Below are 22,918 nucleotides of genomic sequence, written 5' to 3' on the forward strand. Positions count from 1 at the left end.
ATCTTGGGTATGGAACCACTAATTACCACAGGCCTGACCTTACCGGCTCTGCTTGGGTTCCGGGGATGCCGGGAGGATGTCTCTCCTATGAATCACTGTGTCACCAGCACAACTGAAATTCTACTTCAAGATAAGGCAAGAGAAAGCACACTTCACCCAAAAGCAATAGCTGAGAAAGAGAAACAGATTCTGGAAATGATTAGGACATTGCTTTCTGTGTAAAGCTTATCTTTTCACAATTTCACTCCAAGTAGGAGGATTCTCAATAAGTTTAACTTTGCCTTAAATACATCAAAGACAACTTTCTTGTAAGTCACATAACTACCCAATTAAGTCTAGTGACAGAGATATAAAATTACTTCATTTTAGGTGAATGTATTATATATTTTGTACACAACTTGATCACAAGGGCATGTCAATCTTTGTGTTTTGATGGTGCTCTGGGAGGCAGTATAGATTCTTGTGGGATTTTATCACGGTGATTGGCATAGGAGATGAGATACCTCATTACAAATGAGTGACTAATAACCTTAGAATCAGAGATGATATTGAAGAATGACCAAAGGCAATGATACTCTCTGCTAATCTCCTGTTTTGATCAGCACATTATTTTTTAATCAGATTCTACATAATTTTTCCTCAAGAAGATATGAGAATTTATGATTTTAGTGACTTCATGTGACACAGCACATTCTGTTTCTGTGGAAGAACAAAGCAGAATAATTCAGAAATCAGTTCTATACACATGCTTTCCCTTTACTTATCACATTTATCTAATTGTCATCCTGTGCCCCTTCCCCGCATAACCTTTCTCTCTCGGCCTTTCTCTCTGATGGTGTTAAAAAGTGCTCTTTTAATTTTGCACTAGCACTTAAGATATATATTTCTATTTCAAGATAACACTTTAAAAATTACTTTCATATAATGGCAGCAAAAAATATAATTCTGCAATTCCAAAAGAAATAAACTGAAATCAATAGTAATTCAGTTAGTCTCATGTTTTATTTTAAAATAAGAACAACTTCTAAGCAGGTATTTGCCAGCTATTCAAGTTCATTTTACTATATACACATATTTGTTTTGGGGGAGCAAGCTACAATGTTATATTCCATGCACCTTTCTGAAAGCATTATTCCAGTCCCAGAAAATGAAGTTCTTAACCAGTCCAGAAGATACAGAAAAATTTTGAATTAATTGGGGTAAATAGCACTCCCATGTTAAATATGATTCATGTCATATCCTGCAACAACAGAAAATACAACTGAAAATTTTAGAACTAATTTCATAATAAGAGCTTGAGAATGTGGACATTTACCACTATCAAGAAAATTTGTGAGACATGTTCATTTTATGCTAACATGACTCCCTTGAATTACCTGGTTAGGAAACTGTTATTAATTTGACTATTAGGAAAATGAAGCCTGCAGGAAATAACTTTAATATTCAGAAAGAACTTCAATATTCAATTTATTTTCAACATAAATATATACCTTCAATATAAGGTGTCTGATTAAATCCAGTGCCACCCTGAGCCAACAATGATCTTCTTTCTTCTTAGGTTTAAGATTTGTTCTTTGATCCTAACTCATGGAATACCTCTCACACCCTTAGCCTGACACATTCATCTGTCAGGTGAATGGACGTCCTCTGACTTTCCATTTCTATTTAATCCATATACTATATCTGCTACAAAATCTGGCCTTCCAATTGGGATGAAGGGTAACCCTTTAGTTTTTCAGCTCTAGTTAGATCCCTGAACTTCATCACATGAATAGAGAGAAACAATCCAGTAATTGGATGAAGAATCTTCATAGAGCATCTAGATCCCTCGCCCTTCTACCAGCTTCTCTAATTGCCCCTTGGATATTTCTTATCAGTATGATGCTAAGAAAAGATAACTTATCAAATAAAAAGTTTTACCCTCTATTATTGTAAAATATTATAGTAAAAATATTATATTTTTACTATTTTACTATTTACTATTTACTATTATAGTAAAAATAATTTTATAACAGATATTCTAGAAGTCCATTCTAAGTGTCATAGTGAGTGTTTATATTTTGAGCTTTGTGGTTGTTGTTGTTTGTTTGTTTGATTTAATGAACAAGAACCAGAGCATTTGCTGCACTAAATGGCTGACTCCTCCACAAAATCCTTTCATCACTAATATTTCTTACTGTGTAAAATGACACATGAACCGTTATGTTCCTCTGAGAATTCAGACATCTCTAACTCTACCAGATGACCACACTCTGATTTAGCACTCCATGAAACCCAATTCAAAGTCATGCATCAAAAAAAGCACCCTGATTCTCAGTCTCCTTGAATTTATATTCTCTCTTTCTTCTCTTTTTCCTCCCAACTTTCATCCTCCTTTTCCTGCATGCTCTGCAGAGAAAAATCCAGAAACCCTTTGAAGATAGAAAAATACAAACAAATTTGAAATGTTGAAGAGATAGATCCTCCTACTTCTTGACCAAATCTAGAAGGTGAACCAAGTGATAGGACCAAAGTATTACCACTCTATTTTGGGGAAAGCACTTATCAGACAATGTGAACAGAAGGGATGGATGTGAAAGTGTCCAACTCACCCTCAATACACTTGCTTTGCTATCTAAATAGCCATTACTAATATGTAATATGTTATGCATAAATTTGAAGCCATTACAACCTCTTGTGTTTTCAAACAGACAGGAGTGGGGATATAAAGTGGTGCTTGGATAGAAAGCATAGTATAGGTTTCCCAATACCACATCTTTTCTACTTTTCATTCAGGTTTATACAGTAGAATAATCATATTTCTTAAAAGTCCAGAAAAGGTCTCCAAAAAGCTTGGATCATCTATTTCATTGATTCCTGAACCATCATAGAAGGACTAAAGCTGTGTCTTACCGAATATTAGAACATGGTGGTAAAGTTCCTGAGCTCTGGAATCAGACTGCTAGGACTAAACCCAAGTGCTTCTACATGCCCAGAGTGCACCATTGGGCAAACAACTTCATTACTCCAAGACTCACTCAGTTTGCTTATCTGTAAAATGGAAATGAAACAGCCACATTATAAAATTATGGTGAGCTAAACCACTCAAGTGCGGTACAAATACTGGGTCTGGTGTTTAATAATTACATAACAAACATTACTTGTGTAATTTTCTTTGTTCTTTTAATACTTGCAATAAAAAACAAGAGCACATTCTTTAGCATTTGGATCAACTAAAATCAAATTGGATAATCAGTTGTGAGCTGACTTTAAGTCACGAAATATTATGGCTATGAAGCCAAAATACCATTAAGCAGAGACAGCATGTTGGTGAAAAAGGCAGAAGAATTGGTGCCAAGCAAGTATTTTAGCTACAGTTTCTCCAATTTCTAGTTATGTACTATACTAGTTACGTGACCTTGAGTAAGTCACTGAATCTCTGAGGGTCAACTTTCTCATATGTAAAAAGAATTAACACGTATCTGCCAGACATTTGTGGGAGGGATTAAAAGAGATCACTTATGTGTAGTTAAAACTATGAATGTTAAATTGGGTCTGGTAAATTTCCTTCACTTTAGGAGACAATGAGAAACAAGAACAAATAAGTCAAAAACAGCACATGCTCAGCCAAAAATCCTTTCCTCTGTGGACCTTCCTTACATGCTTCTACAGTTTTCTCTCCTCAGAACGATGCTGGTTACTCTCACCTCTTTTGTTACTCTCCTCATCTGTCTCCAACATGTTTACAAGTCTATGGCCTATCAAAATGAGACGTCTTATTTGTTTCTGTATCTCCAGCAACTAGCACAGAGACAAACAGTGAATGGTTCTCAGCAAATGATTTTTCAATAACTAACTGAATGCTTACATGAAAGAACATATTCTCCTGACATTAAAGATAGGGTATTTCATTTTTTAGGATGGATAGCCAAGAAAAAATTTCCACACCAACTATTAACCTCACAAGATTGTCTTTTACATATATATCTCTAGTTGCATGTTTCTTGGTATTGTTATTAGAAATGCTATGCTAACATTCCATTGTCAAGCAGATGTGTCTTTCGTTGGGCAGATAAAGGCAGCAGCCTGCCGGTGGAGCTGAAGCCACACAGCCATCTGGAAAGAAAACTTGGAATCCTGTAGAAGGCCCAGAAAAAGAGCATTAGCTTCATGAATGTGGCACTCTTACAGCTGTGTTGGAACAAAGCTGGCTGAGAACCAAGCCCTGTGTCTGCCTGCCCACCCGCCCTCCTGGAAGACTTTATGTGTTGTACCGGCTAAAAGAGACAGGCAAGTGTTTTCAGAGACAAGCAGAAGAGGAGATAGAATGTCATTTGAAACACACTTCCAGGTTCCATCTCAAGTGAAAGCTCAGTAACTCTGAGCGGACCCATACCAGCAATGTTCAAACATGTCTGCACATGATCAGATCGCTCTCATCTCATTTTGGCTTCAGTCACATGTGAACCATAGAAGCCGGTACTGTCTAGGGGACTGTAAGCAGAGAACCAGCCCTTACATTCAAGTGGAACAGATTTGGGCGGGGATCCCTAGGAAACTTATAAACAATTTATAAACGGAAACATTTAGCAATTCTTGATTAAAGGTTCAAATCCTTATAGCTCTTGGCCAATAAAATATAGGGTTTCATTGTTTTCCATAACTATTTGGAAATCTTGGGAAAAAAATCCTACTTCACATCTAGACAAAATTTTAATATTTCATCAACTAATCTAAAATAATGATTATGAAAAAACCTTAGCATCGATATGTGTCAGAAATGCTTTATATAAAGCTCTTCAAAATAGTATTCTTTTTAACTAAGAAGAAAGAAGTTGTGTAGTGATAGAAGCTAGGAAATTCAAACCAGTTTTTTAAAAAGAAAAAAATAGGAATTAAACCAGACAAAATGTCAGAAATTGAGTTGTAATTTTCCTTCAATACATAGCTAATCATGGTTCTTCAGACTTGAACTCTTCCACCTTTGACAGTACTGAATCTGTGTAAGCAATCCATTCTTTATTAAAGTGGCTTTTATTACCCATGAAGGCCTATTGATCTGTCTATCTAACTCATCCTTTCCCTTCCAATGAATGCAGCCAATGAAATTCCATTGTGTGGAGTGTTAGTCACAGAGCCATGGCTAAATCAAAAGCCTATTAAAAATTCTGGTAAAAATCTGGAAATAAGCCAAAAATAAACATGCCAACATACTAAATTAGAAGATTGTACTCAACTCAAGGCTTCTCCCCATCATGGACTAGGTCTACTCATCTTTTAAGTCCTAGTATGTAGGATAAAACCCTACCTACACTTAGTAAAATCTCAAAAGATTTTCTTCAGGAGCATGAGGAACTGATCAAAAATTGACTAAAATAAAAGTTTTTTTCAGCACAATATATGCTTATCAAGGCAGAATCAATACTGGAATAATATTAAATACATTACTCTTTTTAAAAAAAATTTACTTGTAAATACCCTACTACAGGGTTGAAATGTATCTTTGCAGTAAGCCTATCTGAGGTGAGTAGAAAAGAGACTAAAGGGTGGAAAAAATGAGGAAGTCTACTTGGGGGTGTACAGATGAAGTAAAAGTACACGTGAAGAGGAAAAAAGTTCCAAGCACTGCAAGGGAGGAAAAAAGTAAGTAGCAGAACTTAGTTTTATCACAAAATCAACCTCATTCATTTATAAAGAATTTCCTAAGGGATTTTCTAAAATAACAATCAATGAAAAGATCTTTAAAGAAGAAAAAATAAATGAATCACTTTAATTCAATTCAATAAAAGCTTTTCTTTATTTTCTGAGTAATAAATTCCCTTTTTAGGCTCTCCCAGGCCAGGTCTCTATAGTCAGCATAAAATGAAATTGAGCAACTATTTGTTGAATTTTAATTTAAACAGTTGTAGATCAGAATAATTTAGGTCAGTTATGAGCAAAGATTCATGTCATGATAGCCTCCAGTATTTGAGCTAATGATCTTCTCCCTCAGTGTGGTCATGAATAAAGCATCTGATAGGAGGTCAGGAGAGCGGGATGCTTTTCTCAAACCCCTCATTTAACTAGCAACTGTTAGTCAATCTGGGCCACGGTGTGACCATCTGACCACTGTAGATGCTGTTTGCACAATTGAATTGTTTTGATGAGCAATGAAACACTGCATGTAAATAACTTTAAATATAAAGTGCTGTGTAAATACAATGAATTCATCATGAATCTGCCTCTCATTTCATCCCAAATACTCTGCATATAGGTTGCAGGGGCTTTTCTTTAGCACGACATTATAAGAGATATAACTGGAAAGCAACATAGTTTGCTGTTAAAATATAAAGGCAAATGGAGAGAAAAAAAACACTCCAATGTACATGCATGAATATAAAACAAAGCACTTTTTTGAAAAATCATTTCCTCAATAGTATTCAGATTCTTTTAGGGCACATAAAAACATGTGTGATTTAACACATGATAAAAATGTATAATTTTTTATTTTTCCATAATAATAAGTGGTCATATTTTTTCAATAGTACTAAAATTATTTGTTTCCATCTTACTAATTCTAAAATTTTATAAAACCAGCCATTTAGCTCAGTATATTCAAATTCATATACCATAAAAGCAATTCTTTCAAAGTTGAAAAATGTCATTAGGCATTTTTGTGCAGTGAATACTTCGAAATGCATAGTGCTTGCTTTTGTTACCATTAGGGATAATAATAGTTTACACTCCAAACCATGCAACTATTGGCAACAAGAGCAGGCCTTGTTTAGAAATTTTAGATTCACTTGAAATCTAACCTAAATAAAACTAGAGTGGGTGAATCTACATGAACCAATCCCCAAATCCTGTGAACTTTCTTCCAAAATGTACATCACTTTAAATCCTTCTTACGTGCATATGACTTAAACAACAACAATAGAAATTATTGTAGAGGCCAAGAAATTAAAACAATATTTTACTAGTTATTTCAGTGAGAGACAGCTATTTTATTTTTGTTTTTGTTTTTTTTGCTGCTGCTTTTCCTCTTTGCTTTTAGTGAGAGATATATTTAAATGTTCTTTAGATTTAGATTTAGATTTTTCATAGTAACAAAATGTAATGAATGAAATGAAATCAGAAAACATTGTCTGGAGAAAGTGAAACTGTCTTTTTACAATGGAGGTGTAGAAATTTTGTTGGACAGTAAAATAATTTTATAATTAAGATGAAAAATTGTGTGGCGTTAAGATGAAAACTTATGATTAAGATAAAAATCATTTTCTAGTTGGCTTTCTAAATGTTTTTTCTTTTGTTTTTTTCTCCTCCTGTCTCGGTATTGCCAAAAACAGTTATTTGAGAAGATATATACACTCCTGTCATCACTGGACCATTCCATGCCTAGGCAGCCCTGACCTGGCACTGTCTGGGATCTCCAGGATTTTGACTCACACAGGAAAGAATTCAAGGGCAAGTCCAATTGGGAGCTAAAGCAAATTTTATTTAGGTAAAGAAAAGAGGATAGGCCACGAGTTCTTGGAGACAGGATGAGGGGGTCAATCCCAGTACTGGCTGCTGCCATCTGCTGTCCCCCTGATTGCAAGTCTCACAGCCACCTCCCCATGAAATAAGGGAGAGTCCAAGTGGACATGGGCCAACCAGGGAGTGAGTTGTGCACCCCAGTCAGTCAGTTCTTAGGATGTTACATGTTCCCAAGGGTGGGTTGTTTCTGAACTTTGTGACTTCAAATTCTGACTCCACTTTATGGCTGACAGGGGTTCTTGCTCCTACTGTGGTCCCTTCCAGAGTGTCATGGCTTTCAACTCCCTTGGTCCCTCCTGTACTTGTAGTGTCAGTTTTCCTTATAATGTTGATAAAATGAGCTTTGGGGTTGATCCTGGTCAATTTTTCCTCTATCTTGGATTGATCTGGTTTTAGCCAGTTCATGTTGTTGTTGACTTCTGCTGTGATGGAGGAGTTTCCTGCCATAAACTGTTTCCCTTTGATCACTCACAGAGGTGAGAAGACCTAGTGGCCCATTGGCCTATGATGTCCACACCAGCTTTCTCATTCCACTTGTTGGGAGCTTTCCCTAACTTTTTTCTATCCCCTCTCACTGTGTTCATGGCAGCATTATTTACAATAGCCAAGATATGGAAGCCATCTAAGTGTTTACCAATAGACAATGGGATAAAGAACAGGTGGTACATGTGTACAATGGAATACTTCTCAGCTATAAAACAGAGCAAAACCTTGCTATTTGTAACAACAAGATTTAGAAGGAATTATGCTCAATGAAATAAGTCAGAGAAATACAAATATTATATGATCTCACTGAAATCTGCAATCTAAAAAAAACAAAATGAATAAACAAAACTGAAACAAATTCATAGATACAGAGAATAAATCGATGGTGCTGGACAGGAGGAGGCTGGGGGATAGGTGAAAATGATGAAAGGGATTAAGAAATATAAATTGCCAGTTATAAAAATATTAACAGCAATGTAAAGTGCAACATAAGGAAGTAGTCAATAATATTCTAATAACTACTTATAGTGTCAGATGGGTGCTAGACATATCAGGGTAATCACGGCATATGCTATATAAATGTCTAATCACTATGTTCTACATTTGAAACTAATGTAATATTGTATCTCAAATGTAGCTTAAAAATAAATTTAAAAACAAAAACTATTCTTTCTTGCTATCGATGGTTTTTGAAATAGTATTTTGGAATCTCAGAAATAAAATATTATAAGAAAGGTAGAAGAATGTGCACCTGTAACTCTAAGTAACACTTGGAATCATGGGTCACTAATAAACCAGAGTGCAGGCAACTAAAGGCAAAGAATAGTGGAGACTAGAAGTCCAAGAAGAATCAAAAAAGAAATGGTGAGGCAACAAATCCCACAAAACCAACCAAAAAGAGGAAAAGATGAGCATGGCCCCTATTTCTCAACTTCTCATAGCTTCCTTTCCTGAGTCCCAGCAGCCTGTAGTTACAGGCATTCAAACAGACAAAATACAAGAGTGATTCACAGCATCCTCTGCATGACATCATATCAAGTGGATGCACCATAATATACTCAAATCATTTCCTATTGTTTGGCATTAATGTTTTATTGTGTTGGCCAAAAAGTCCATTTAGTTTTTTCCATAAAGTAAAAGACACATTTTCCATTTTCACCAATAACTTTATTGATACTTTGAGTACGTCAGCTATCCCCTGCTATTAGCTTCTAGTGGGTAGAGGCCAGGGGTGCTGCTAAACAACTTCTAACAACTGCATACGACAGCCCCACAGCAAGGAATTATTTAGGCAAAATAGTACCAGGAAACTCCACAAAACAGTTTTGATACATTCAATCAGTCACAGAACCTTCTCCACACACTGCATAAATCTTTTTTGTGTTTTACTTGCATTTTTATCTTTCTTGAAATAATAAAGCATAATATGCTAAAAATGTTGCATATTTCTTTCCATCTTCAATATTAAAGTGGCTGCACAAAAATTTACCAATTTTGATTTTTTTAAATGCACACTGATATGACAGCTGTCACAATAGAGTCTAACAAAATCGTTTCAAATGAAGCTGAAGACAACTGCAGTAAGCACTATTAGAGCCATTGTCCAAAAAATCTAAATGAACTTTTTGGCCAACCCAATACATAAGTCTTTGAGTATATCTGCGAGTATTTCTGTAAAATTAATTAGTAGAAGTAAACTGATTAAATTAGCAAGTATAAAATTTAAGAGTTTTCAACCAAATTTCTGCTCAGGAAGATTGTATTAATACTTTTACTAATGGCACACTAGCAATGTCTTGCTTTGAACTCTTGCCAACATTGACTATCAAGATAAAAGGCATTATTTTCAATTTTTAAAAACAAAACTGACTTTAATTTTCCAAGAAGAAAATAGCTTTATTGTTTTCTCTAACAATAAAAATTTATGTACACTTCTATCAACATGCCCCCAAATCTCTCAACCCAGAGATATTTGTGATTAACATTTTGGAAAATTTCCTTCAAAACTTCATCTACCTATCTATGCTGGCATGTATATACAACATTCTATGAACATAACTATGCTATAATGCAGCTCTATAATGAAATTTTCCATTCTGCAGCAGCCCATCTATATCTATTTCTGACATTAGATACACACATATGCACATAGTATTTTAATGGGTGTAAAATAATCTTTGTGGGGTTTTTTGGTATTCTCACAGTTGAACAAGTTTTCTATAAGGAAAATCTAAGTTAGGTTATTTCCAATCCTTCTCTATCACAAAAATTGTGTGATGGATATCTTCATGTTTATATTTCAAAACAACAATGTTATATTATCCAACATACATAGGAGATCCATTTAAAGTACAAGATACATAAATTTAAAATGAACAGTTTGAGAAACACATTGGTATGGCTTCAGATTCCACATTGCCACTAACCTTCAAGAAGCTACCACTCGTCCACCAAGGTTTCATATCAAAGAAGAACATGCAAAATTGTATGGAAGAGCTCTTGAAATACTCCTCCTATTTCTAACTACATATCTATGTGGGGTTAGATATTTTTTAATGTATTCCAACCAAAAAAAAAAACAGACTGCAATGAATTGAAAGCAGAAGCAGACATGAGAATCCAGCTGTCTTCCATCAAGCCAGACATTAAGGAAATTTGTGAAACTGTGAAATAATGTTGCTCTTCCCTTAAACATTTTATTTTGGAAAATATAATTATTTTCATAAAAATAAGGAGGTGCTGCCCTGGCCAGGTGGCTCAGTTGGTTAGAGTGTTGTCCTGTACACCAGAAGGTTGCAGGCTCAATTTCTGTTCAGGACACATACCTACATTGTGGGTTCAATCCCTAATCAGGAGACATACGGGAGGCAACCAATCAATGTCTGTCTGTCTGTCTGTCTCTCTCCCTCCCTCCTTCCCCTTCTTCCTCTCTCTAAAATCAATAAAAACATTTCCTCAGGGGAGGACTAAAAAGAAAAGCAGGTGCCTATATTAACAGATGATGGATTTATTATTGTTATTTAAAATAAATTAACAAATATATATTTTAACTTCTTAGTTTTGATGTTTATGTTAAATATCTATAGACAAAACCAATATAAACAAAACTGTTTATGAGGTCCTCAATTTTTTTATTTAATCTTTATTGTATCATTTTCCATTACCATCTAGTCCCCTTATATCCCCCTACCCCCAGCAATCACCACAATTTTGCCCATGTCCTTGAGTCCTTTTTTCCTTTTTGCTCAATCCCTTCACCCTCTAACCTCCCCTCCACTATAGCTCTCATCCTGTTCTCCATCTATGAGTCTATCCCCACTTTTTTTTTAGTTCAGTTTGTTCATTAGATTCCACGTAAAAGTGAAATCATATGCTCATTGTCTTTCTCTGACTCACTTATTTCACTTAGCATAATGTTCTCCAGGTCCATCCATACTGTTGCAAAGGGCAAAATTTTCTTCTTTCTTTACTGCCAAGTACTATTTTATTGTGTAAATGTCCCATGGTTATTTAAGCCATTCATCTACTGATGGACACATGGGTTACTTCCATATCTTGGTGATTGTAAATAACACTGCAATGAACATAAGGGTGCTTGTGTTCTTTCAAATTAGTGTTTTGGGTTTCTTTGAATATATTCCCAGAAGTGGGATTGCTGGGTCTAAAGTCAGATCCATTTTTCATTTTTTGAGGTATCTCCATACTGCTTTCCACAGTGGCTGTACCCATCTTCATTCCTACCAACAGTGCAAGTGTTTCCCTTTCTCTGCACCCTCACCAGCATTTGTTCTTTGTTGATTTACTGATGACAGCCATTCTGACAGGTGTGAGATAATATCTCACTGTGGTTTTAATTTGCATCTCTCTGATGGTTAGTGATGTTGAACATCTTTTCATATGTCTATTGGCCATCTGTATGGCCTCTTTGGAAAAGTGTCTACTCAGGTCCTTTGCCCATTGTTTAATTGGCTTGCTTGGTTTTTTTTTTGGTGTTGAGTTTTGTAAGTTCTTTACAAATTTTGGATATCAACCCCTTACCAGAGATGTCATCAAATATATTCTCCCCTTCTGTAGGTTGTCGCTTTATTTTGTTAATAATTTCCTGTTAAGAATGTCATGATATTCTGAGGCTAAATGTTTACAAATACCTGATCAAATAAATTAAAAGTTACTCAAAGGTGCTCACCCTTTAAGAATCTGATAAGCATTGAAGAGTCTGACAGACAACACCCAGCATTCCATTTGAAGGACTTCCTGTAATCTCTTTCTCCCATTTCCAATTCTTGGACACTTTTTCCTGACAGTATTTACTATATAATGAGATCACATTTTCTTATGTAAATTCAGTGCTTAAAAGGTTTTTTAAAAGGTGTCAAAGCTCAGTATTTTAAAAAACAGGGTCACACCTGCTTTACATTATTAATTTACTTTACATGACTACATAGGCAGGATGAGAATTCTGCTACAAGTTTTTATACAATGAACTACAGAACCCAAAAAGGACAATAGACTTTTATTTTCCTCAAGTCCCAACTACAAAGCATGAAGTTATCAGTTATGATACTCTTAGAGCAAGGCATGAATAAGAATTGCAAGGAGAGCCAGTAATAGCACAAAATGCATCCATGATAAACTTTTTGAAGGAAATAATCAGAAGTGAGAGAGAAAAAAATGGTTCTCTGTCCCTCTTGACAAATGCAAGACATCTGGTCACTTTATTGAAGCATATGGATACTAAACATTAGCTGAGTGTTTGTTTCTTCTCTGTTCTTACAGAAACTAGAACTCAAGAGACTCTAATTTCTTATTTTAAAACAGGAGAAACAAGGGATCTATTTGTGCTATAAATTCCTTGGTAGACTGAATGGACAAACCTGACTTTTAGGGAAAGTCTATCATATCGGTATGTCTGGAGTTTGTATTTCATGACAGGTGTGTATCCCAAGCTCTGAGAGTGCGGGGCTCCACAGACACAAACAAAGGGGATGAATGTGTAGTATTTAAGGATAATCATTGTTCTGTGGAGTAAGAAATAATAGACAATAGAACAGAGTAAAGTAAGGAGCCAGCCATTTACATTTTTAAATTAAACCTGAAGTTGGACAACCAACCTTTGGTAGGATTTATATGAGTAAAGAAAGGCTACATATGAGTAAAACAAGGAAAAAAAATAGTTATTTGACACATAGTTTGGATAAAACATAAGGAGTTAAATAATAATTAAAGTATGGTTGCCCTTTCTACAAATGGAAAACTACTTGAAAAGATACATCTGGAGAATCAATAGAGACCCATGGGGATGTTTAGGATTCTTTCAGTTCCTCTTCACTGGTGACCCCAAAGGATACCCTTGGGGAAATAGATCAAGACATAAAAAAATAACTAAAAATGTCATTGTATTCAAGAAAGCCATCTCTGTCTTTTCTTTACTAAATGTCTTTACCTTTAGAACAACGCCCTCTGTTTGGTTTTCACACATACCTTGAATTATAAACAGTGACCTAAATTTAAATTGTCACAGCTGAGGTGGCCAGTTAGCACACATAAACAAAGCCCTATCCAGGCTAACCCAAACAAAGGCCATATGCAGGTTTGCCAGAGGGATGAAAAAAATTCAATCCAGTGGGTGTTTTCTCAGGTGCTAACTGTTAAATGAAAAGATCTTTCTCTGTCTCGCCCCCCCTCTCTACCTGCCTCTCTTCCTCTCTCTTCTTTCTTCCATTCCTCCTTCTATTTACCTTTCTTCTAGTTTATGCAGAATGATAGAGGAGATAAGAAAGGGCACATTGTTTCCCTCTTGCCCCTCCAACAGCACAAAGAGAGAATTATAAACCAAAAAGTTGGCAGACCCTGCCTAATTCGTGCGAGCTGTTTTAAAATGTGAGAGTAGGAAGAAAAATCGCATTTCTACATAGCAGTTCAGGCTTAGAATGATCCCGAGGGACACACACACACACACACACACACACACACACACACATATGCATGCTTTTGGGAGACAACATTTTAATCTAGTCAATTTAAATGCTAAGTTAGGAAATTTATCCTTACAAGTGAAAGTGACAGTACCAGAGAAAAAATGTTCAGAAATACATATACACTCAGCATAAACTTTGGTATTTTCTGTACAACATCAATGGGCAGGCATCTTTGATCATCAACAACTGCTTAGTTGCAAAATATCAATATCAATGCTTCTTTCTCTCCTCGACTCTTTCCTTAAGAAATAATTTAAATTATCTAATTAGTAATAAGTTGGTGTTTTAAACATGTAAATGGCAGGACTTTCTCCAAATATAATCTGAAATATCATTTTAGTTTACATTAAAATCTAATTGTTTGTAATAAAAATTAAAAGTGCACTGATTTTCCCATGCCTGTTCTTCCATTTAAACTTCCTTAATTGCAGTAAATCTAAGCTCACAAGGTTTGTCTGCAATATCAGATGAGGCCAGTGCACACCAGCTGCCCTCTTCAACGACCTGGCAACTTTCCCACCAAATGTGAGAGGCATAAACTTAGTAATACAGTTTTTTAATGTAATAGAAAAATTACATATAAGCAATTTTCTCGACTATACTTGCTCAAACCCTAAAAATATAGAACCTACTCCAAAGGAAAAAATATCAAAATAATTTGAAACAATGGCATATTAACTTCTTTTCTAACATCTAACTCTATGTAATACACCCCTCACAACAGATTAATATAATACCGTCTTCATTTTTATATCATTTTTGTATTGTTGGACATTTTTAAAAATTCTATATAGAATTCTTCTTTAGATATTAGCAAAATCTCTACACAGTTTTGCTAATGTAAAAGAAATTTTAAGCAAGTTTTTATATTTGGATTCCAGCTAAAAGAGAAAGTGCTAATTTTAAGAATAGACATATTAAAAAGTACTTGTTTAGATTTCAGTAAATGTGAAAACCAAGCTCAACCAACTCTTAAAGGCATTGTGCAGACTGCCTCATGTTGTTAAGAGAAGACTCCTATCAGCAGAGTTGGCTGCCTGCCGGCCCCTCCACTGTGCTCCCAGTCCCATGCACACAGGTGCGCAGAGCTGTGCACACAGGTACAGCCGCGAAGGTTGCTAGTGCAAGCCTCAGGACCCTCTGAATATTCCCCGGCCAAATCTCAGATTGGAACAACGGCAAATCACATCCCTAGACTTCAAATCCCCACACTTTAAAATGGGTTTGTCCCTTCATTTAATCTACTTTGTGAGACTGCAAGAAGAATAAATTTGTCAATAGTTCCAAGATCTTAAGAGATAATATATGCATAGAAGTTACAATAATAATGGCTTCCAAGTGCTTGCTCCTTACATGTTAACAATATACACCAATGTTTTTCTTCAAAGTAAGACAAAAGATGTTTGGAAAACTGACAGCTTATGGTTTCGAAGTTATATACATACCCAAAGCTTTGCTGTTAAATAAATATGTCGTAAACATCACCATTTTTAAGCTTTATTTTTTTAGGTATAAAAGATTACTCATAATGTTTCTCACTCTACCTTTATAAAGTATTTGTTGGGATTAAGTTGTATAAATTATATAAAAACACTTCAAGCAAACTAAGCAAATACCATCAAGAACTATCTGAACTGAGAATGCCAACCAAATTCTCATGCATAATTTTTGTGAAGTTGGTAAAATTTTTGCTCCATTAAATTGATGCACTAGCCCCTTTTTCTATCTGTGAAACCATTTCTTTTTTCCCAAGACAGTGATATTAATGATCTGATCATTTAAGGATTCTTGAGTTTTTAAATGGACTCTAATATTGCCTCTTTAAGGAAAGCATATTTTTAAAATAATTTTTCATCTAAAAAATGAGTACAGCTGTACCTCTCTCGTAATTAGTGTTATGAAAAGTAATATTTAAAGTTAGTACTGATATACAGTATTTACTAGGTCATAGTGAAAGCTGGCTTATTCTAGACAAAAAGCATAGATTGTTTGCAAAATAAGTACATTATCCACACACTTAGTGTTGACAAAAAGGAAATAGATGGGAATGAATTCATTGTTGAAAAAAAGACTTTTAGTGCTAGAAACACACTTTTAAAGTGCATGAGGTAGTTTGAACTCTTTATTGACTGCACCCAAGGAGTGAGTTTCCTGAAGGCTTGGACTGTTACGGTTTTGTGCAGGTTAGGTGGCCTGTCCATTATCTGTAAGGCTGGAGCAAGAATTCCTTTTGAGGAGTTTGTGAGAACTCCTCAAAAGGAGTTCTCACAAACTCTTTTTTGTTTTTGTTTTTAAAATATTATCCTTTTTATTTACTTACTTACTTATTTTTCAAGAGTGGGGAAGGGAGAGAGAAAGAGAAAGAAACATTGATGTGTGAAACATTGCTCCATTGCCTCTCATGCGCCCCCTACTGGGGACCTGGCCTGCAACCCAGGCACGTGCCCTGACTGAGAATTGAACCAGCAACCCTCAACTGCAAGTGGATTGAGGCCAGTGCTCAATCCACTGAGTCACACCAGCCAGGTTTGACCAAATTATTGTTTGTATAACTATATCCTAGAGTCTGTACCCTGTGAGCCCTGACAGTCAAAATCAGGGCTGCTCATATGGAATTAATATCCATTTTTGAGAAAATAATTTATTTTAAAATATTTACATTGCAAATGGTCCCTGTATGCTTTCTGATTTTCGTTATCAGTTCTTTTCTATAACTTGTCAAAGCTCTTCTATTTTGTTGCTTTATATTTGGTTGTCTTTCTCAGTCCTCACACTTGGAGAGCCATAAACTTTAAGACGTCATAAACTTCAACATACAATGTGGCCGGAATTTAAGTTTTCAATAATCCTTTGATTGAAAATAAATGGAACAAAATCTCTTTCAAGGGCTCAAGGCAGAGTATTCATCAAAGGAGCTTGACTAAGAAAAAGTCCCCAATACCCTTTAAAAATCTCAGGCCCATATTTTTCAATCCATGTTCATAGCTAGGCTCCCAGGTTAGTAACCTGAAAGTGGGGTTAGACTGGACTGATGGTTTCTCTTTAATTTAATTTAAAGATGCATCTCGATGTTGGTAGCGAATATATGGAGGTTAACAGGAAGATAATAGTGCCAATTAAATTGTCTCTTCAATTCACTTCATGCAGCACCATTTCACACTTTGAGCTTCTGGACAATATCAGTACGTCAGTAAAGATCAGTATATCTGTCTTCAGATCGATCGAAACAGGGAAACAACCTCCCATGCCTCAATAGTTCAAGGTAGGGTCTGATACAGTTCACGATGACCAATATCCAATATTGACTTTTGAGCCCCCATGGAAAATTAAACTTTGCAGTGAGAAAAGATTAAGTAAAGCCAGTAGCATGTGTTTTAATATATATATAAATATTAAAGCAAAGGTTGTTAAGGTATAATTAAAGAAGAAACCCCCATAATTATATACTCACATAACTAGAGTTCAGCGTGATAAGATTGGGCATATAGATTCATCTGTGATACTATAGACACACCAATATAACACGATTCTGTCACTGCCAAGTTTCTTCTTGCCCTTTGCAGCCCCTTCCTCACACCATAAGGTTGTGTCCCTCATCAGGCAACTGCTGACTTACTCTCCATTACCATAGATTAATTTGCAATTTATATACTTCTATATAAATGCAATAATATAGTATAGACTGTTTCGTTGCTTGCATCTTTCACTCATTGAGACTTATTCATGTTATTGGGTATATTAATAATTGTTTATTTTTATGGCTGAGTGGGGTCCCATTGTAATGGGTACACTACAATTTGTTTAATCCTTGGCTGATAAAAAATAAAGATGTCAGATGGCCCACTTTTGCCTTCCAATGGTGTGGTGCATGGTCTTGGCAGCACTGGGGGGTCCGTGGGGAAGGGAGCTGGGCTTTGCGGAGGCAGCGGGGACAGGGCAGCTGGGCAGTGAGCAGTTCTCCAACAGGTGTTTATAAATTAGTTGCCCAGGACAAATGACTTTTATGCCTGCGAGTCACCTTCTGAGGATCCTCTCCTAGAGACGGGGAGAATCCACGTGCTCAAGGCTGAGGCTCCTCTCTGCAGGGTTTGCCACTGTTTAGGCACCGAAACACATTGTAGATATAGCACAAGGTGCATTACTTCAGTGAGGAGCACCAAGACACGGGACTCGAGACGGGGACATAGACACGCTTGCACACACTCGGATAATTTGGACAGTACAGTTTCAGACCACAACTTTCCAGAATTCAAAATCATAATAGCAACAGAAGATGAGATTACACCTGAAATTTCAGGAAAAAGTGAGTCAGATGTCAGGTGAGTCAGATTATACAGGACATGGCTGAAGCACCTGAGGAAGAATTGAATTCCACGGCAAAACATGAATCTAGGGAAGATGAAATTTTCCAGAAGTTAAAAACTAAAATAGCCCCGGAACCAGAACAGATTCTCAGATATGGTGGAGGAATTGCCCTCATGGGGATTTCTGACAAAAACATCCCTCAAGTAAAGGGTATTCCACATTGCCCCTGTAGTGCGGAGAGAATATCTGAATTCCAGAATATCATGCCTCAACTCTTCAACTGCCTGAAGGCGACAGGCTGGGCAGGAGGGTTGACTGGGGCATCCTGGCCGTCTTCACCTGTGCTGAAGGCTGCAGTCTGGGCACTGGCTACGCAGAGGAATTCGTGTGGAAGCAAGATGTAACAGACAACGCATTAACAACAACATCGTGATTCAGGGGGTCCAAACTTCTGGCGTCTCTGGGCCACACTGGAAGAAGAAGAGTTGTCTTGGGCCACACATTAAATACACAAACACTAATGAAAACTGATGAGCAAAAAAAGGTCTGTGATAATTTTCATGACATCTGCCACCATCGATAAGCATAAAAGTCCTCACATAATAACCCTAATTATGCAGCGGCCCTTTTGATAATATTTTTAAATTGTCAAATAGGTCCCAAGTTTGTGATTACTAATATATAAAATGTACATACCTAAGTGATAAAACTAAGTAATGTTTTAAGTAAATTTACAATTTTGTGTTGGGCCACATTTCTAGTGCTCCCGGACTGCGTCCTAGGCCGCATGTGGCCGTTGCACCGCAGATTCGACACCCCTGTCGTAAAGCTTTAAAAATGCTCATAGTCTCTTACACCTTGCAACTCCATTTTTAGGATTTATCGTTAGAAAATAATTATACCAATGAGAGAGGTACAAAGATGTTTTAAGCATCATTTACAACGTGGAAATCTTAGTGAAACAAAAATGTCCAGTGACATGGAATGGCATAAATTTCGGTGTTTCTGTCAAGTGAAACGCTATGCAGTTACAATGATACAGAGTTATGTGCATACCAAATAAGATACAGATCTAAACTGACAACAAGTTATCATTATATATGGTATTCGTAGTATGATCATATATTTTTGAAAAATACTGTACGTATATACATGCACAGAAATAAATCTGAAGAAACACATACTAGGTGTGAACTGGTTAACTATGAAGGGTGGGGTTAAGTGAAATGATCTTTATGCTTGTAAGTATATTTCTTCAATAAAAATAGGTTATGTGCCTAATTAAGTCAAAAAATAAGTAAAATTTCTATGACCATTCATGTCTAAGTCTTCATGAGAACATATGTTTCATTTTGTTTTGGCAAATACCTGTGAATGAAATGGTTGAGTCATATGCCTGGTGGATATTTCATGTTATAAACAAAACTGTCATGCTTTTTGAATGTGGTTTATAGCACTTTGCATTTTCATCAGAAATGTATAAAAGTTGCAGTTTTTCCAAAACACTTGGTATTTAGCCAATCTAATTTAGCAGCAGCCACATATGTTCAGCTCTAGTTTTTGAGTTCCATCACCTCATTGGAGTCTCCTCAGTGCCTTTCCAATTCAGGGGTATTTTATATGATGATACAGGAGTTCCTCACCTGTGGATTCATCCTTTTCAGAACCTTCTCCTTAATCCCTAGCCACTCTAAGCCTGAAACCCTCTCTTTTGATACCACAAGCTAATAAGACTGTGGTTTTCTACTTGAGTTCTACCCATCCTGTGTCATAGACTGGCCCTTAATGCAAATAGGAACATGAATTTAACCTGTTTTCATGGGTGGAATTCCCACCAGATTTTGCCTGCTTTTGATTGCTCTTCAGTATTTTCTAATAAATAATTGATTATAAAGAAAAATTATCTTATTTGACCATGATGCCTCCCTTACCCCTTTGGTTTAATATCTTTTATCTCTTCTAATTTTGTTAAAATAAATTTTAGCCAAAGTGGACTTATTTTTCTTGCCATCCATTACCTATTTCATCTATGATAAAATGATTTAAATTTGTATCACTTTATTAAAACTGTTCAGGCGAAAGTCACTAATAAGTAATTTCCCACCAGGCTAAAAGGCCTGTTCACTCTCAGTTACATGTGAAATTAATGGCCTTGCTTGTTTTTCACTAACTGGGTCAACTCCAAATTTCTATCCTCAATCTGCACATTTAAAATTGTAATATTTTTAGTTTTAATAAAGTTAAATGTGATGTTATTTTTTTCTAAAAGATGATTCTTTGAACAACTTTTTAAGAACAAAGATAATATTTTCTCCACATTTCTTCAAATTTTCCTCAACTAACTCTCAAAAGTATTTTTTTTTGCTCCATTTCCTAATATTGTTTAAAGAGATGCTGTTGGGGGGGAGAAAACCAGGAACATGCTAGCTAAGAGAACACAACTGGGGCTCTGCTCTGCATCTGGCTTCATCTGTGGAAAAGTAATCCTGTGCCAATTAGATCCTGGAATTTATAGTGTTTTTATAAGGCAAAGTGGTCAAGTTGGTGCAATGCAAACTGTAGCCAAATTTAAAGGAAAATGTGTCACACAGGCTTTCCAAGTACATGTCAGAAGACATAACATTAAGTCAAACTACAGGTGAGCAAAGAATTTTTCTCCAGGGCAGGAAACAGATGTGTTGATTTTGGGGGCAGAAATAGCTCAGGAATCCATAGTACGAACAATTGTCCAAAGCCTTCTTAACACCTAAAGGAAGCCCAGACATTTCTCCATATCTTAAAATGATCACAAAATTTACTAGTTTATTTAGTTATCAATACATGAAATTGATAAAGAATCACATCTCAGATATAAACTTTTTTTATTAAGAAATACTGAAATCACATTTTCCTGCTCTTATAATGTTTCAGTGATTTCTAGATTTATCAAAAAGCTGTTGAAAATTGAGGCCACTTATGTAGTTCAGTTCCAAATAAAAATCACTGACATGCTGACAACTCAGCACATACTTACTGACCACTCACAATGTGCAAGGCTGAAAGAAACAGACATAATAAAAAATGTTAAGTGTAATACTACGGAGTAAGTATACTCCATAGAGGCAAATACCAAACATGGGGACTCGAGGGAATAAAAAGGACTAACTCTTTCTGAAGGCAGTTCAGAGGAAAGGGCATTTGATAACAGGTTGAAGAAAGAGTAGGAGCTTTTGTGCACAAAACCAGAGAGGGCTCTCACTGCATTCAGGGAATGCTGCCCTAACAGGGAGGAGAGGACGGGGGAAAGCAGCCAGAGATGAAGCTGTGGAAAGGTCAGTCGTAGAGTTATGGAAAGCTTCCTCAGGCAGAATTATCAATAGTAGACCAGGAAAGGACACAGTCACACTGGAATGTCAGATTCATCCATCAGGGTTTTGTTTGTTTGTTTTTTTTTAATGATCTCGGGGATGACAATGCTACTATAACCCTTGTTAAGGTTTATAGTATACTGAGTAATGTGTATGAGCGTGAACTAGGATACAAAGGCCATCAATTAATGTTCAAGGAAGGAAGAAAGGAGGGAAGGAAAAAAAGAGGTTAGGAAAAAGGGAGGGAGAGAGGAAGTGAAGTCTTACCTCTCGCTCCTCAGAGAGGGAAACAGGTCATGAGAGATACAAGTGCCTTATGCAGTCTGCAGAACAGCATTTTAGAGGCTCCAGGCCAGAGACTCTAATGTGACGGAAGGAGGTTGGACTTCCAGCATTAATAAGAGACTTAAAAAATAATAACATCTGCAGAAATTTTACTGTCTTTGCTGATTTATTTAAAATAGTCATTTTAACCTCAAGAAAAGCATGTGTTACTGATTGGAATGTAATGTTACTGGCAGTGTCTTTGTACATATTTTCCAAGACTTCATGGAGTCAGCTTAGGTTTTTCTTCCCTTAGACCAGTGCTCATGTTTGCTGAGGTTTTGTTGCAGCACAATGAGATTCCTCTTTTCCTATGTCTGTGTTTTTATGTATGTTGTGGTTATTATCAAACTTTTCAGGGTTATAGCTAAACTTTTCAAGGTTATAGTTAAACTTTTATTTCGATACTGCCTCCTAAACTTTCCAAAAGGTAAGGTACTGCAGATGGCTTGTAAGATAATACATTTCAGCAAAGCTAAGTGTTTGTTCACATTTTCCAGAACATTTGCATCCAAGAAGAGCCACATGGGGATATATTTCCTCATTCTTTACTCATTTAAACACTGTTTGAGTTAAATATCTTGAGTTCAATGAGGTTAACTCTTAAAACACAAATGTTTTATAACCATTCTACAGAATTTAGAAATGAATCAAAAACAGTTGGCTTATCACAACCTATATCAATTAGGAAATTGATGCAAAGTTATTACCATGATTTCCAGGTTTCTATTTTTGCCAGTGCCAACACCATTATTTCAGTCTCCTGGATTAGAAGCTTTGGCATCACTTTTGATTCTGCCCTCATATTGCCCATTACAAGTAAGTTACCAGTAAGCCTATTTGCAACCTCATCTCAAACTACCTCAATCCTCCCAATAGTAATTAATCTCTCCATCACCTATATTCTCTTTTTTTCTAGTAAAATTATTTTGTTCAGATATCACATCAATCTCCAACAACTTGAAATAAAAATTTACATGGTCC

The 22,918-nt window shown here is 35.9% G+C and overlaps 1 pseudogene; it reads left to right on the plus strand.

Moving 5' to 3' along the window:
* Positions 1–9: 9 nt before the first annotated feature.
* On the plus strand, positions 10–18,696 carry LOC123812570 (annotated as a pseudogene).
* The last annotated feature ends 4,222 nt before the right edge of the window (positions 18,697–22,918 follow it).

This window comes from Phyllostomus hastatus, unplaced genomic scaffold (genome assembly GCF_019186645.2).
Source record: "Phyllostomus hastatus isolate PE091 unplaced genomic scaffold, TTU_PhHast_1.1 phas_scaffold_93, whole genome shotgun sequence".
NCBI classification, from domain to species: Eukaryota; Metazoa; Chordata; class Mammalia; order Chiroptera; family Phyllostomidae; genus Phyllostomus; species Phyllostomus hastatus.